This window comes from Malania oleifera, chromosome 1, assembly GCF_029873635.1.
Source record: "Malania oleifera isolate guangnan ecotype guangnan chromosome 1, ASM2987363v1, whole genome shotgun sequence".
Classification (NCBI taxonomy): Eukaryota; Viridiplantae; Streptophyta; class Magnoliopsida; order Santalales; family Ximeniaceae; genus Malania; species Malania oleifera.
Genome location: NC_080417.1, coordinates 154,467,098 through 154,479,048, shown reverse-complemented (window position 1 = coordinate 154,479,048; position 11,951 = coordinate 154,467,098). Strand labels below are relative to the sequence as shown.

Genomic DNA, 11,951 nt, shown 5'->3' with positions numbered 1-11,951 from the left:
TATAATATTAAAAGAGAGATAAGGGAAAGTAAAATAAATTTATTTTGTAGTGATTTCATTATGTGAGATTAGTTTGGCTAATAAGCAAGTTCAATTGGTTGCTAATTACACTTCAGCATAAAAATTAATTTGAAATTTGTATGTTATTAAATTTAAAATACTTAACACAAAATCAAATCATAAAACCCGAAGTTTAATTTTATTGATAACATGAAATTTCAGTGAGTCAAAGATTAAGTTTAGCAAAATATTAAACTTAATAAAATGATAATTATACCCTTCCACTCGATTTAGATGAAATAAATTAAGATAATAAACAACATGCATTTAGAAATAAAAATGCAAATATATCAAATAAAGATGATTCCATAGCTAAAGAACATAGAAATACAAAAATAATTATATAATCCAAACAAATAAATTTCATGCATCTCGTTTTTGTTAGGGCATATATTGTATCATAAAAAATAAAATTCAAATACAAAAAAAACCTAACCTTAAACTCAGACGTTTTCGAACGAAGCCTTTAAACAGTGAAAGACACACTAAACTCTTTTATTAATCAAACGAACTCTTCGGTCAAATGAATTAATTTAAAATTTATGAACAAAGCAAATGGTGGATTTGTGTTACCCCATCTCCTCGAGTTTATATAGCTGCTCCTCAACGGTTAGACAGCCTCCCGACGAGCAATGGTCACCTGCAACCTGCAACACGTCCGACCTCTGCTTGCTCTGCTCCTCCCCGTCTCTCTACAAAGCTTGCGTAGGAGGACCTACTCGCAGTTTGCGAACACAATGGAAGGAGGAAGGACTTTGTAAGGGCTGAAGCAAATCTTGCTGGACGAACCAACAAGTTTTGCCATGCGTCGAACGCCGACTGGATGGGCAGTAAGTATCCGAAGCAAATCTCGCTGGACGAACCAGTGAAATTTGCCACGCGTCCAACGCCGATTGGATGGGCAATAAGTATCCGAAACAAATCTTGGTGGATGAACCAACGAGATTTGCCACGCGTCCAACGCCGGTTGTTTGAGCGATTAGTGTTCACAAGAAAATCTCACTAGATGAACCAGCGAGATTTGCCACGCGTCCACACTAGCATCCTTCATCAAAAATAAATCTCGCTACTTCAAGTAGCGAGATTACGTTAGAATCATTCTGAAAAATACTTCATAGAATATGATATTATTTAATATATTTTTAAAAAAAAACGGTTAAACCAGGAAAAAACTCGATTAATGGTTGCTTAAGAAAATGAAGTTGTGGTATGCTGGGTCTGCCGTCTATTTGAAGAAAGCTAAACTGAAATGGGCTTGGGCCCGTCCCTATATATCGGACCGAGTCAGGTCCAGCCCAACCCGGCCCAGATGCAACCGCATAAACCCCAATCAGCATCTGTCCGCACAGGGCTGACCCCATTCTTCAAGCAGGCGAGTACCCAAAGCCATTTATTTTCTTCATCAGCGACACTGTTCTCCGTACTCTTGGCGAATTGAATTCTACCCAGAATGCCAAATAGCGCAATCAGTGTGATCCAAGTACGTAAAAGAACTAAATTTATATATCCTCTGTTACGCATTTCATCGAACAGATGTGTAGTCGGCTGATGACAGTCGGATGCCCTCTGCATTTAAGTGTAGTTCGCTTATGAACGTGCTACTGCCCTGATTTTTTTGTTCTGTTTGAAGAGTAATGTTTCTCAGTTTACGCATGTTGAGCTAAATTGCAAATCATTTTGATGTTTTTAAAGGAAACCCTATAAGGCATTTCCATCCACATGATGCATACACGGTGAATCTTTGACTGGATAGCTGCCCTAGTTTTTAAGTTTTTGAATCCTATCGTTCCCCATTTTAAATATGAGTTGTTGTGGTGAAAACTGTATAAATTTTAGCTGTTTGTGTTTTATGATTGTGCAGGGTATGCATTGACATTAGCGAAGCACTGTGGTTTTAGATGGAATTTCAGAAATGGTTCGCATTGCCAGTGAATGAGAGAATGCTTTTGTTAGTCAAACTTAAAAGTTCCAACCAACTCACCCTCATTCCTCAGAAGCTAACACGATTTTGGCCAATAGCTCTTAAATCAACTTGCGGTCATTCTCCCCTCCCAGAAACCCGGATTGAAGTAGAAGGCATTACCAGAATAATTAACGACCACCCGTTTCCTGATTACCCACTTCAACCTACCCTTCTCCACCATATCCCACCATCTGCCCTTTCCACCACCTTTGTGGAGAATGTTCTGGGTCGCCTCTTTGCAGCTCACTCCAATGGCCTCAAAGCATTTGAATTTTTTCAAATTTTCTCTCCAGCATTCCCCAACCCCTTTGAGTTCTGATGCTTTTGAAAAGACTCTTCACATTCTTTCACGGATGCGCTATTTTGATAAAGCTTGGGAATTGTTGGAAGAAATGCAACGGACACACCCTTCATTGCTTACCCAGAAGTCAATGAGCATCATGCTATCGAAAATTGCTAAATTTCAATCCTATGAAGATACTCTCGAAGCATTTGCGCGGATGGAGAATGATATATTTGTTGGGACGAAATTTGGTACAGACGAGCTCAACATACTCCTTCGAGCATTTTGCACACAAAGGCAGATGAAGGAGGCGCGGTCTGTTTTTCATAAGATGCATTCTCGGTTCTCCCCCAACACTAAAACCATGAATATCTTGCTTTTAGGGTTCAAAGAGTTGGGCGATGTTACTGCAGTGGAACTGTTTTACCACGAGATGGTTCGAAGAGGTTTTAAGCCCAACAATGTAACCTATAATATCAGAATTGATGCTTACTGCAAGCGAGGTTGCTTTGGTGATGGACTTAGACTTCTTGAAGAAATGGAACGGGTAAATTGCTTGCCGACATTAGAAACAATAACTACTTTAATTCATGGAGCAGGGGTTGCTCGAAACATATTAAAGGCACAACAGCTGTTTGAGGAAATTCCAAGAAAAAATTTAAAACCTGATGTTGGGGCTTATAATGCCCTTATAAGTTCTCTCATTAGATTCAAAGATGTGAAGTCTGCAGTTGGGTTGATGGATGACATGGAAGAAAAAAATATTGGGTTTGATAGTGTGACATACCATACCATGTTCTTTGGATTGATGAAGTTAAATGGCATTGATGGTGTTTTGGATCTCTATTACAAGATGACTGGGAGTAATTTCATGCCAAAGACACGAACTGTGGTTATGTTAATGAAATTATTCTGCGAAAATCGTCGGCTTGACTTGGGGTTGAATTTGTGGTGTTACCTTATGGGGAGGGGCTATTGTCCTCATGGTCATGCACTGGACCTTTTGGTAACTGGGTTGTGCTCCCATGGGAGGGTGCAAGAAGCTTTTGAGTGCTCCAGACAAACATTGGATAGAGGAAGACACATAAGTGAAGCTGCATTTAGGATGTTGCAGAGGTATTTGCTGCAGGCAGGTATGACAGATGAGTTGAGGATGCTTGACCAGAGGATAAAGACATTACAAACTGTTTTGCCCCTATCAAGGGGGCATGCTTTGGGTCTTCCTACCTCCATTGGTGCGAATTAAAATGGTTTAGATTACATTAGAACGAGTCTATTTCCTCTGTATGTGTTCTAATATATGTTTGAATGTTATTTCTCATGATGGGTGCTTTCTTGGTTGCTCTTGATATATATATATATATATATATATATATAAAAGAGGTTGTATGAATATAAATTTTGTGCATCCACTTTCTTACATATAGGTAATCATAAGACTTGTCATTCTTGATATGTGGAAACATAGGTTACCTTGAAGGAAAATATTTCTCAAATTTGGAACTATCTAAAATTCATGCTCTGCAGTTTACTTGAAAATTGTTTTTTTTTTGCTTCCAATTATCTATCCATAGTAGAAGAAGAGAAACGTAGGGTTCTTTTTCATGGTATTTTTCCATGCTCATAGCAAGTAGGAAAATGACTTATAACTTCTCAAATTTTTTATCTTACTACAGTAAGTTTTGGCATGACTAACACTGAAGTTCCTTTTTTTTTTTCCTTCTTCTGGTGGCCCTTGCGAAAACAGCATGAGATTGAACTGTACAAGTAAGCATTTGCTCTACTGTGTTCCTCTTTGGCAAGTAAAAGATACTTTGATTGATCCTGTAGCTGAATCTCTAGTCCTTTGTACAACCCTTAGCCAACTTCCATGCTGTTTCTGGGGTTTGACAAAGGGGAACTGCTGCATGAGTGGGCCATTACCTTATCACTTGACCTAGTTGCATTTGGTAAACCTAGTGTGCACACTATGCCTTTGAGGCATATTTTGATCTGATGAGAAAATTTAAATTATGTTTACAAGCCAAATATCTAAATAATGTCAAAAGAATTTCTTGAATTGTTATCTTATGTTGTATAATGCTTCTTGAAACAATTCTAAAAGTACATTATTTTTTAGGTTTATGAGTTATGTTTTTGTGATGTGCTGATTTCACAGTTGGAATTTTTACGGGCTTACCTTATTCAAGTTAACTACAAAAGTAAAAAAATTCAATGCTCAGTCCCTTCCAATCTTATAATTTATTTCATGAAAAAATACAGATTACCATCTAATAGGATCTTGAAGTTACATTAGTTGTCCAAATATGTGGAAAAAAATGTTCTATGTAATCCAGAAATGGGCATTATTTCTGGTTATTTGCATACATCTCTACCTTTCACCGCAATATTCAATGTTGAAAAGCTATCTTTATAAGAATTCATCTGTATTATTATGCAGATTATTGCCTATACAGTCTTTGGTTATCACTAAGGCTCCATTTGGAAATTGGAAAACATAAAGGAAAGTAAAGGAAAATATTAAGGAATTTAATTTTTATTGTTTGATTATCAAAGAAAATATAAAGTAAACCAATAAACAATTTTATTTTATTTTACATGTCATGAACTTTGATTTTTATTAATTTTTAATTATATTTGAAGAAATTTTAATTCTTAACATATTTACAACAACAACAAAATCAAGCCTTAAGTCCCACTAGGTGGGTCGGCTATATGAATCTTTTTTCGCCAATTTATGCGATCATGGAGCATTTCTTTTGACGAATTCAGGGCTATTAAATCCTTACTCGCTATCTCATTCTAAGTAATTTTTGGTCTACCTTTACCTCTTCTACTACCACTCACAGTAACTAACTCAGTCTTTCTCACTGCTGCACACTATGTGGTCTGCGTTGCAAGTGTCTAAACTAGTTTAGTCGTCCCTTCCTTATCTTATCTTCTATAAGAGCTACACCTAACTTACCGTGAATATGTTCATTTCTTAATTTATCTTTCAGTGTTATACCACTCATCCATTTAAGCATTCTCATCTCGACAACTTTTACCTTTTGGATATTCTGTTTCTTCGTCGCTCAACATTTTGATCCATATAGCATAGCTGGTATTGTAGTCGTCCTATAAAACTTTCCTTTTAATTTTAAGGGTATTCTACGATCACAATCATAAATCACACTTGAAGCACTTCTCCATTTTACTAGCCTGCCTTAACTCTATGCATTACATGCTCTTCAATTTCTCCTCCAGCTTGCACAATAGATCCAAGGTATCGAAATCTACAAATGCTATTTATTTCTTCATCATCAAGTTTAACTTTGTCTCCAATATTCCTCCTATTAATACTAAAATTACATTTCATATATTCAGTCTTATTTCTACTTATCCTAAAGCCTCTAGATTCTAAAGCTTCTCTCCATAATTCTAACTTATCCTCTACTCCCCCCGTAATTTCATCAATCAATACAATATCATCTGCAAATAACATACACCATGGAATCTCATTTTGGATACTCTTAACAGTTGATCCATCACTAAAGCAAAAATATGGTTCAAAGCAGATACTTGATGTACACCTATGATGATTGGAAATTCTCTAGTTTTTCCATCTATAGTCCTTACACTAGTCATTACTGCATCGTACATATCCTTAATGACATCAGTGTACCTACAACATACACTTTTTTTTTTTTTAAAACTTACCATAGAACTTCCTTAGGTACCATATTATATGCTTTCTCTAAGTCAATAAATACCATATGTTAGTCTTGGTGGCTACACCATCATTGTTTAAAGTGTTTTGATGATATTAACCTATATATTGTTTCTAGTGTTTTCCTATCTTTGCAAATCATAGTTAGTACATGTTCAAAAAGGCAAAAATCGGACCGAGTAGACATCAAGAAGGAAAGATCAAATGGACACGTACTCGGTAAGACCCAAGCACGACCAAAGGAAGCTTAATGTTGTCTTATATGTATTTGGGGAGTGTTTGAGGTGGTGTTTTGTAACTCTTGCTGGTTTTGTTTCATTCATAATTTCTGAGCAAGAGTTGAGTAAAATGCATGCATACTAGGACACATGAGTTTATAGGGTTGCACTAAAGTCATAAACACAAACTCACCTTTTATGGCTTTCAAAGTCAAATTTAAAGAGTTTGTTAAATCAATCCTAAACTCAAACATGTTTTCAAAAGGGACAAGTTTTTAACATCTTGGTTTCATAAGCATTTTCAATACTTGGTCCCGCTTTTGTCAAAACATGGTTAATGTCCCAAAGCCTTAAAGAAGTCATGTATATTTTTCATAAAGGACATTCTAAGCATATAAGATATCATACAAGTTTCAGATGTGTTTTCATTAACAAGATATCTTATATTCAAGGGGAAACTCATTTGGACAAATATTAAACTTTATTAGACTTAATATATTTCATATAATTTTGTCCAAGAATGTTTTAAGTCATCAAATGGCTTTTTGACAAGGAAACACCGAGCAATCGTCGTTTAACGTACTGCAGCCTCGAGTCCTGAACACCTTTTGGTATTTGGGGCATAACTTTTGCTAGAAGAGTCCAAATAGGATGATCTTGGTGTCTATGGAAAGTTAAGAAAAAATCCCACAACTTTCATGTTGATGACTTTTTTTTTATTTTGGGTAATCGTCGACGTATGCAGGAAACCGTCAACAGTTTTAGAGAGCCCAGAAAAACAGTCGACGGCTTGGGGTGGTGACAGCGTCCCAACGGCTAGTTTTGTTTGGGAATTGCTTCCAACGGCTAGTTAATGGCTAGTAGGGGTTTTTGGCTATAAATACAAGTCCATAGACTTGTTTAGCATGGTTTTGAAGATTTATACAAGCTTATAGTGAACAATATCCTTGGTTCCAAAACCTAGCACATTGCATGTTAGTTCATATTCACAAGTGCTCATCTCTCTTGTTCTTTAATTGTGTTTGATTCAATTCTTGAGAGAGAAGTGTGGGGTTTGCTTTGTATTTAATATTTATTCATTCAAGGAACATTTTCATTGTAATCATCTTCTTCTTGTAAGGTTCTTTGTGAACCATTGTGAGGGTTCTTGGTGAACCGTTTGGTGAATTTGTTCTCGAGTATAGGGTTTGGTACCCGAGTTGTAAGGCTTGCTCTGCCGGGGAAGGAGAGTTTATAGTGGATTGTGAAATCCTTGACTTAGTGCTAAGGCGTGGACCTAGGTTTGGTGCCGAACCACGTTAAATCTTGTTATTGATTTTCTTTCCCTACTCTTTATTTTAAGTCTTGTGCATGATTTACTTTTGCTTATATTGTGATATAATTACTTGAAATCTTGCCAAGAGTTTTATTTTGTAGAGACACGAAAAGAGCCATTCACCACCCCTCTGACTCTATATTGCATATCCACTGCGGGGCACACGTATATACTCCCGGGCTACGCCGTCTAACACCATATGCAAGTCTCTCTTCTTTCCTCTAAGCTTTTTCCATTAATCTTCTTGATAGATATATATATTCTGTAGTAGATCTCTCAGGTATAAAACCAAATTGATTTTCTGATACCTTCGTTTCTAGTCTTAGTCTTTGTTCAACTACCTTTTCCTATAGTTTCATCGTATAACTCATAAGTTTAATTCCATGATAGTTATTACGATTTTGAATATCTCCTTTATTTTTTTATATAAGTATTAAAGTGCTTTTCCTTCATTTATTTGACATTTTCCTAGTTTTTATAGTTGTATTAAATAAATTAATTAACCATATAATTCCATTATCACCTAAGCATTTCCAAACTTCAATTGGGATGCTATCTGGTCTTATAGATTTTCCATTTTTCATCATTTTTAGCGCAAACTTAACCTTGTTAACTCTAATTTTACAAATAAATCTTATATTTTTAGTCTTTTCCTCATTTGTCAATTCTAAGTTTAAGCATTCTATTTGGTTTTCATTAAACAATTTATTAAAGTAACTTCGCCATTTTTCTTTTATGTTGTCTTCCTTAACCAAGACAATATTATCCTCACTTTTTATATATTTTACATTGCCTAAGTCCTCATTCTTTCTTTCTCTAGCTCTAGCAAGTTTAAAAACATCTCTTTCCCCTTCTTTTATATCTAACCTATCATACAAATTATTAAATGATCTATGTTTAACTTCACTAATGGCTTTTTTTTTGCATCTTTTCTTGCCTCTTTATACTTTTCAAAGTTATCCATGTGTCTACATTTTTGCCACATTTTATATCACATTCTTTTTGTCTTTTCGGCTTTTTGGACATCTTTATCCCACCACCAATTTTCTTTGCTACTCGAGAATCTTCCCTTTTATTCATCTAAAATCTCTTTTGCTATATTTTTAATAGAGTTAGCTATCCTACTCCAAAGAGTATTTGTATTTATCCCATCATCTATAGTCCAATCACCATCTTTGATCATTTTATCTATAAAGTTTATTATATTTTCTCCCTTTAGGTTCCATCACCTAGTTCTCTCACACTAGTTTATTTTATCCTTTCTCTTCCATTTTTTAATGCATATATCTAACACTAAGATTCTATGTTGTATACTTAAGCTTTCACCTGGAATAACTTTACAATCCTTGCATGATAACAATCTACCCTCCTAGTTAAGAAAAAATCTATTTGACTTTTATTTTGTCCACTTTTAAAGGTTATTAAGTGTTCTTCTCTCATCTTAAAACAATTATTCATTGTAATAAAATCATATGACATAACAAAGTCTAAGATCATCTCCCCAGGATCATTTTTGTCTCCATATCCATATCCTCCATGCATCCTCTCATAAGGTTCCCTTCCAACGTGTCCATTCAAGTCTTCTCCTATGAATATTTTCTTAGTTCTTGATATGCCTTGTATAATACTATCCATATCTTCCCAAAATTGTTTTTTATGATGTTCTGCTAGGCCTACTTAAGGAGCATAAGCACTAATGATATTTATTATCTCTTGGCCTAAGACCGCCTTGATTTTTATAATTCTATTCCCTACTCTATTTACATCTACAACGCCATCTTTTAAATTTTTGCCTACAATAACTCTTACCACATTCTTATGTTTTTCTTTTCTAGTGTACTAAAGTTTAAGTCCTGATTTATCAATTTCCCTAACTTTCTCCCCTACCCACTTAGTTTTTTGAAAGCAAATTATATTAATTTTTCTTTTAATCATTGTGTCTACAATTTTCATGCTTTTACTCGTAATTGCCCCTATATTCCAAGTTGTTGATCTAATCCTAGTCTCTTGAACTAGCTTTTTTTACTGGCCCATGTCCAAAAAAATGCAGGAAACCTCGCATATTTGACACCTTACTTGGGCACTGACGTGGCGTGTCACTTTGTGGTGATGACCTAGCCCACCCACGCCTACTTTTTGCTACACCTGGGTGGTACAAGTGCAACGCATTGCTCGTAGGGGACACCGTAACAAATATTCGCTAAGGATTCATGTCATAGTGATCTGACAAATTTCACGCTGGCTGTTAGCTACCTAATACAACCTTCCTCCTTTACTCGGGCTTGGGACCGGCTCTGTGAAAATATTAGGACATTAATTGCATCATAGGCGGAGTTTTAATTCTTAAGATATTTGAGATAGAAAATTCAGTGGATAATTTATTTGGTTCTTATTTTATTTTCCTTTCCTTTTGCAAAATCCTTGATCGAAACAGTGTAAAAGTATTCTTACTTGCTAATTAAGATTTTTTTTTTCTCTAGTTTGCATTTCAATCTACATTGCCTCTTTATTTTATTTTTACCTCAGCATATTTGCTTGATTAACTATGGAACACTAAATAGATTTCATGGAAGGAAGACAATTGTTTTATTTGCCTTCAAATTATATGCTAGCTAACGGACCCCAATAATAAACTCTTTTACATTTTTATTCAAGTGTTACATTTCAAAATTTCTTGTTGTATTACAATTCAAAGTTTTGTGATATGATCTGAGCCTCTGTTCGATGATATGGTGGAATACGGGTGCAAGAGAAGTTCAAGGTTTATCTCAGCAAAGAGAGAAAGGTTTGTCCAACTTTCCTATGCATATGTGTGCGTAGCAATGGTAGTAATATAAGGCATAATGGATTTGAATTGATGTTAGTAGCTTGCAATAGTTCTGTGATTTAGTAACAAGCTCTTTTTTACCCTTCTGTTGACTGCTGTATTCATAACTGTCTGTAAGAAAAATTGCCTTGAAGTTATACCCATTCTGTTTTAAACATGTGTATTGGAGAGAAGAATAATTATTATGTAACAACGAAAATCTTTGAAAAGCAGGTCCTTTATGAGGAAGCTGGACAGGTTACTATATCATGATTTTGTTCCACTATATTTGCATAGGTCCTTTGAAGAGTGAATTTAAACATGGCTACATTCATGGGTTAACTTTATTTATTAAATATAGCATCTATGCTGGAGCATTTTATGTTGATGCCCTGCTTATCGGGGGTGGAAGTCTAGAAGAGGAACTACTGTTGATCTTCTTATATGTTAACCTTAATATTCTCGGAATTACTTTGAATACGTTTATGTTTCCACGTGTAACTTACAGCGAAGAGTTGGCTGGAGATGATGACACTTGGATTTTAATACTTACAACTTTCTGCCTGTCATTTGTTTATCTAGGCAAATGAAAGCAAAATAACACAATGTAAGAGGTAGAAGCATATAAAACAAAAGCTGCTTGAAATTTTGAAAATAGGAAACATAGATAGCAGCATTTTTTTCCCCCTGTTGAGTTCTGACCTCATAATAGTATATTGTTGAAGCTTTCTTGCAAAATTATATTTTGTCCTGAAATTAGGCAACTGTCTGAATTCCAACACCCAGTAGCCCCTTTGTTAGTTACTCATGTCTCAAATTTTTTCTAAAATTATTTTTTATTTTTTTTTTCTTTCGGCATGTCAGCTTTGCGTGGGATTTGGGGCGGAGCATGTGGTCTTCTGCCTGAGCAGCACTGTTGCTTTCCCTGTACAAGTGAGTACTGTTGGGCTGAGCGGAATGGCATTCGGTCTGCAATTCGCCTGCTCCCAGATTTGATTTCCCCACGGTTGGATTTCTGAACTCGTGGCGTCTCGTCTTGATGCATGTTCTGGGAGCACGTGAGCTTTGTGTAGGGTTTGGAGCGGAACATCCAGTCTTCTCTTAGGTTTGGTATGCCCTTGTGCCGACGAATTTACCTCTCTTCGTAGCTTTTGGCCTAATTGCATGTGTAACTGTGTAACAATAGATGGGATCTAGAGGGATAGGGGAGGGAATCATACCACGGCAGGTAGAGAGAACTATTGATTTGGCTGTCAATTGTTTAGACGGCTTGGATGATTTTGCCATGTTGCAACTATAATGCCTCAGATCATAGGCTTCAACTGCTTCCACATACAATTTGTGGGTTTATTTTTGCTTCAGTGAGTTAAAGTTTGTGTTGGTGACTGTCTGCTCAGATGGCAAGCGTTCCTTCATTCTTAGATTGTCGTCTTATATATATATATATTATTTTTTTACTTATTTTTCCTCCTGGAATGGAGTTAATGAATAGGTATGGGGAGGGAAGGAATGGGAATTTTTTTTTTTAAATTTTTATATTGGCACGTAGGAGGTGACAATGCGGTTGCTGAGCTTTTGTGCCTATGAGAGGTGGGAG

General features: G+C 35.7%; 1 pseudogene; it reads left to right on the top strand.

Annotated features, from left to right (window-relative positions):
• Positions 1–1,934: 1,934 nt before the first annotated feature.
• Positions 1,935–11,537, top strand: LOC131167731 (pentatricopeptide repeat-containing protein At3g61360-like; annotated as a pseudogene).
• The last annotated feature ends 414 nt before the right edge of the window (positions 11,538–11,951 follow it).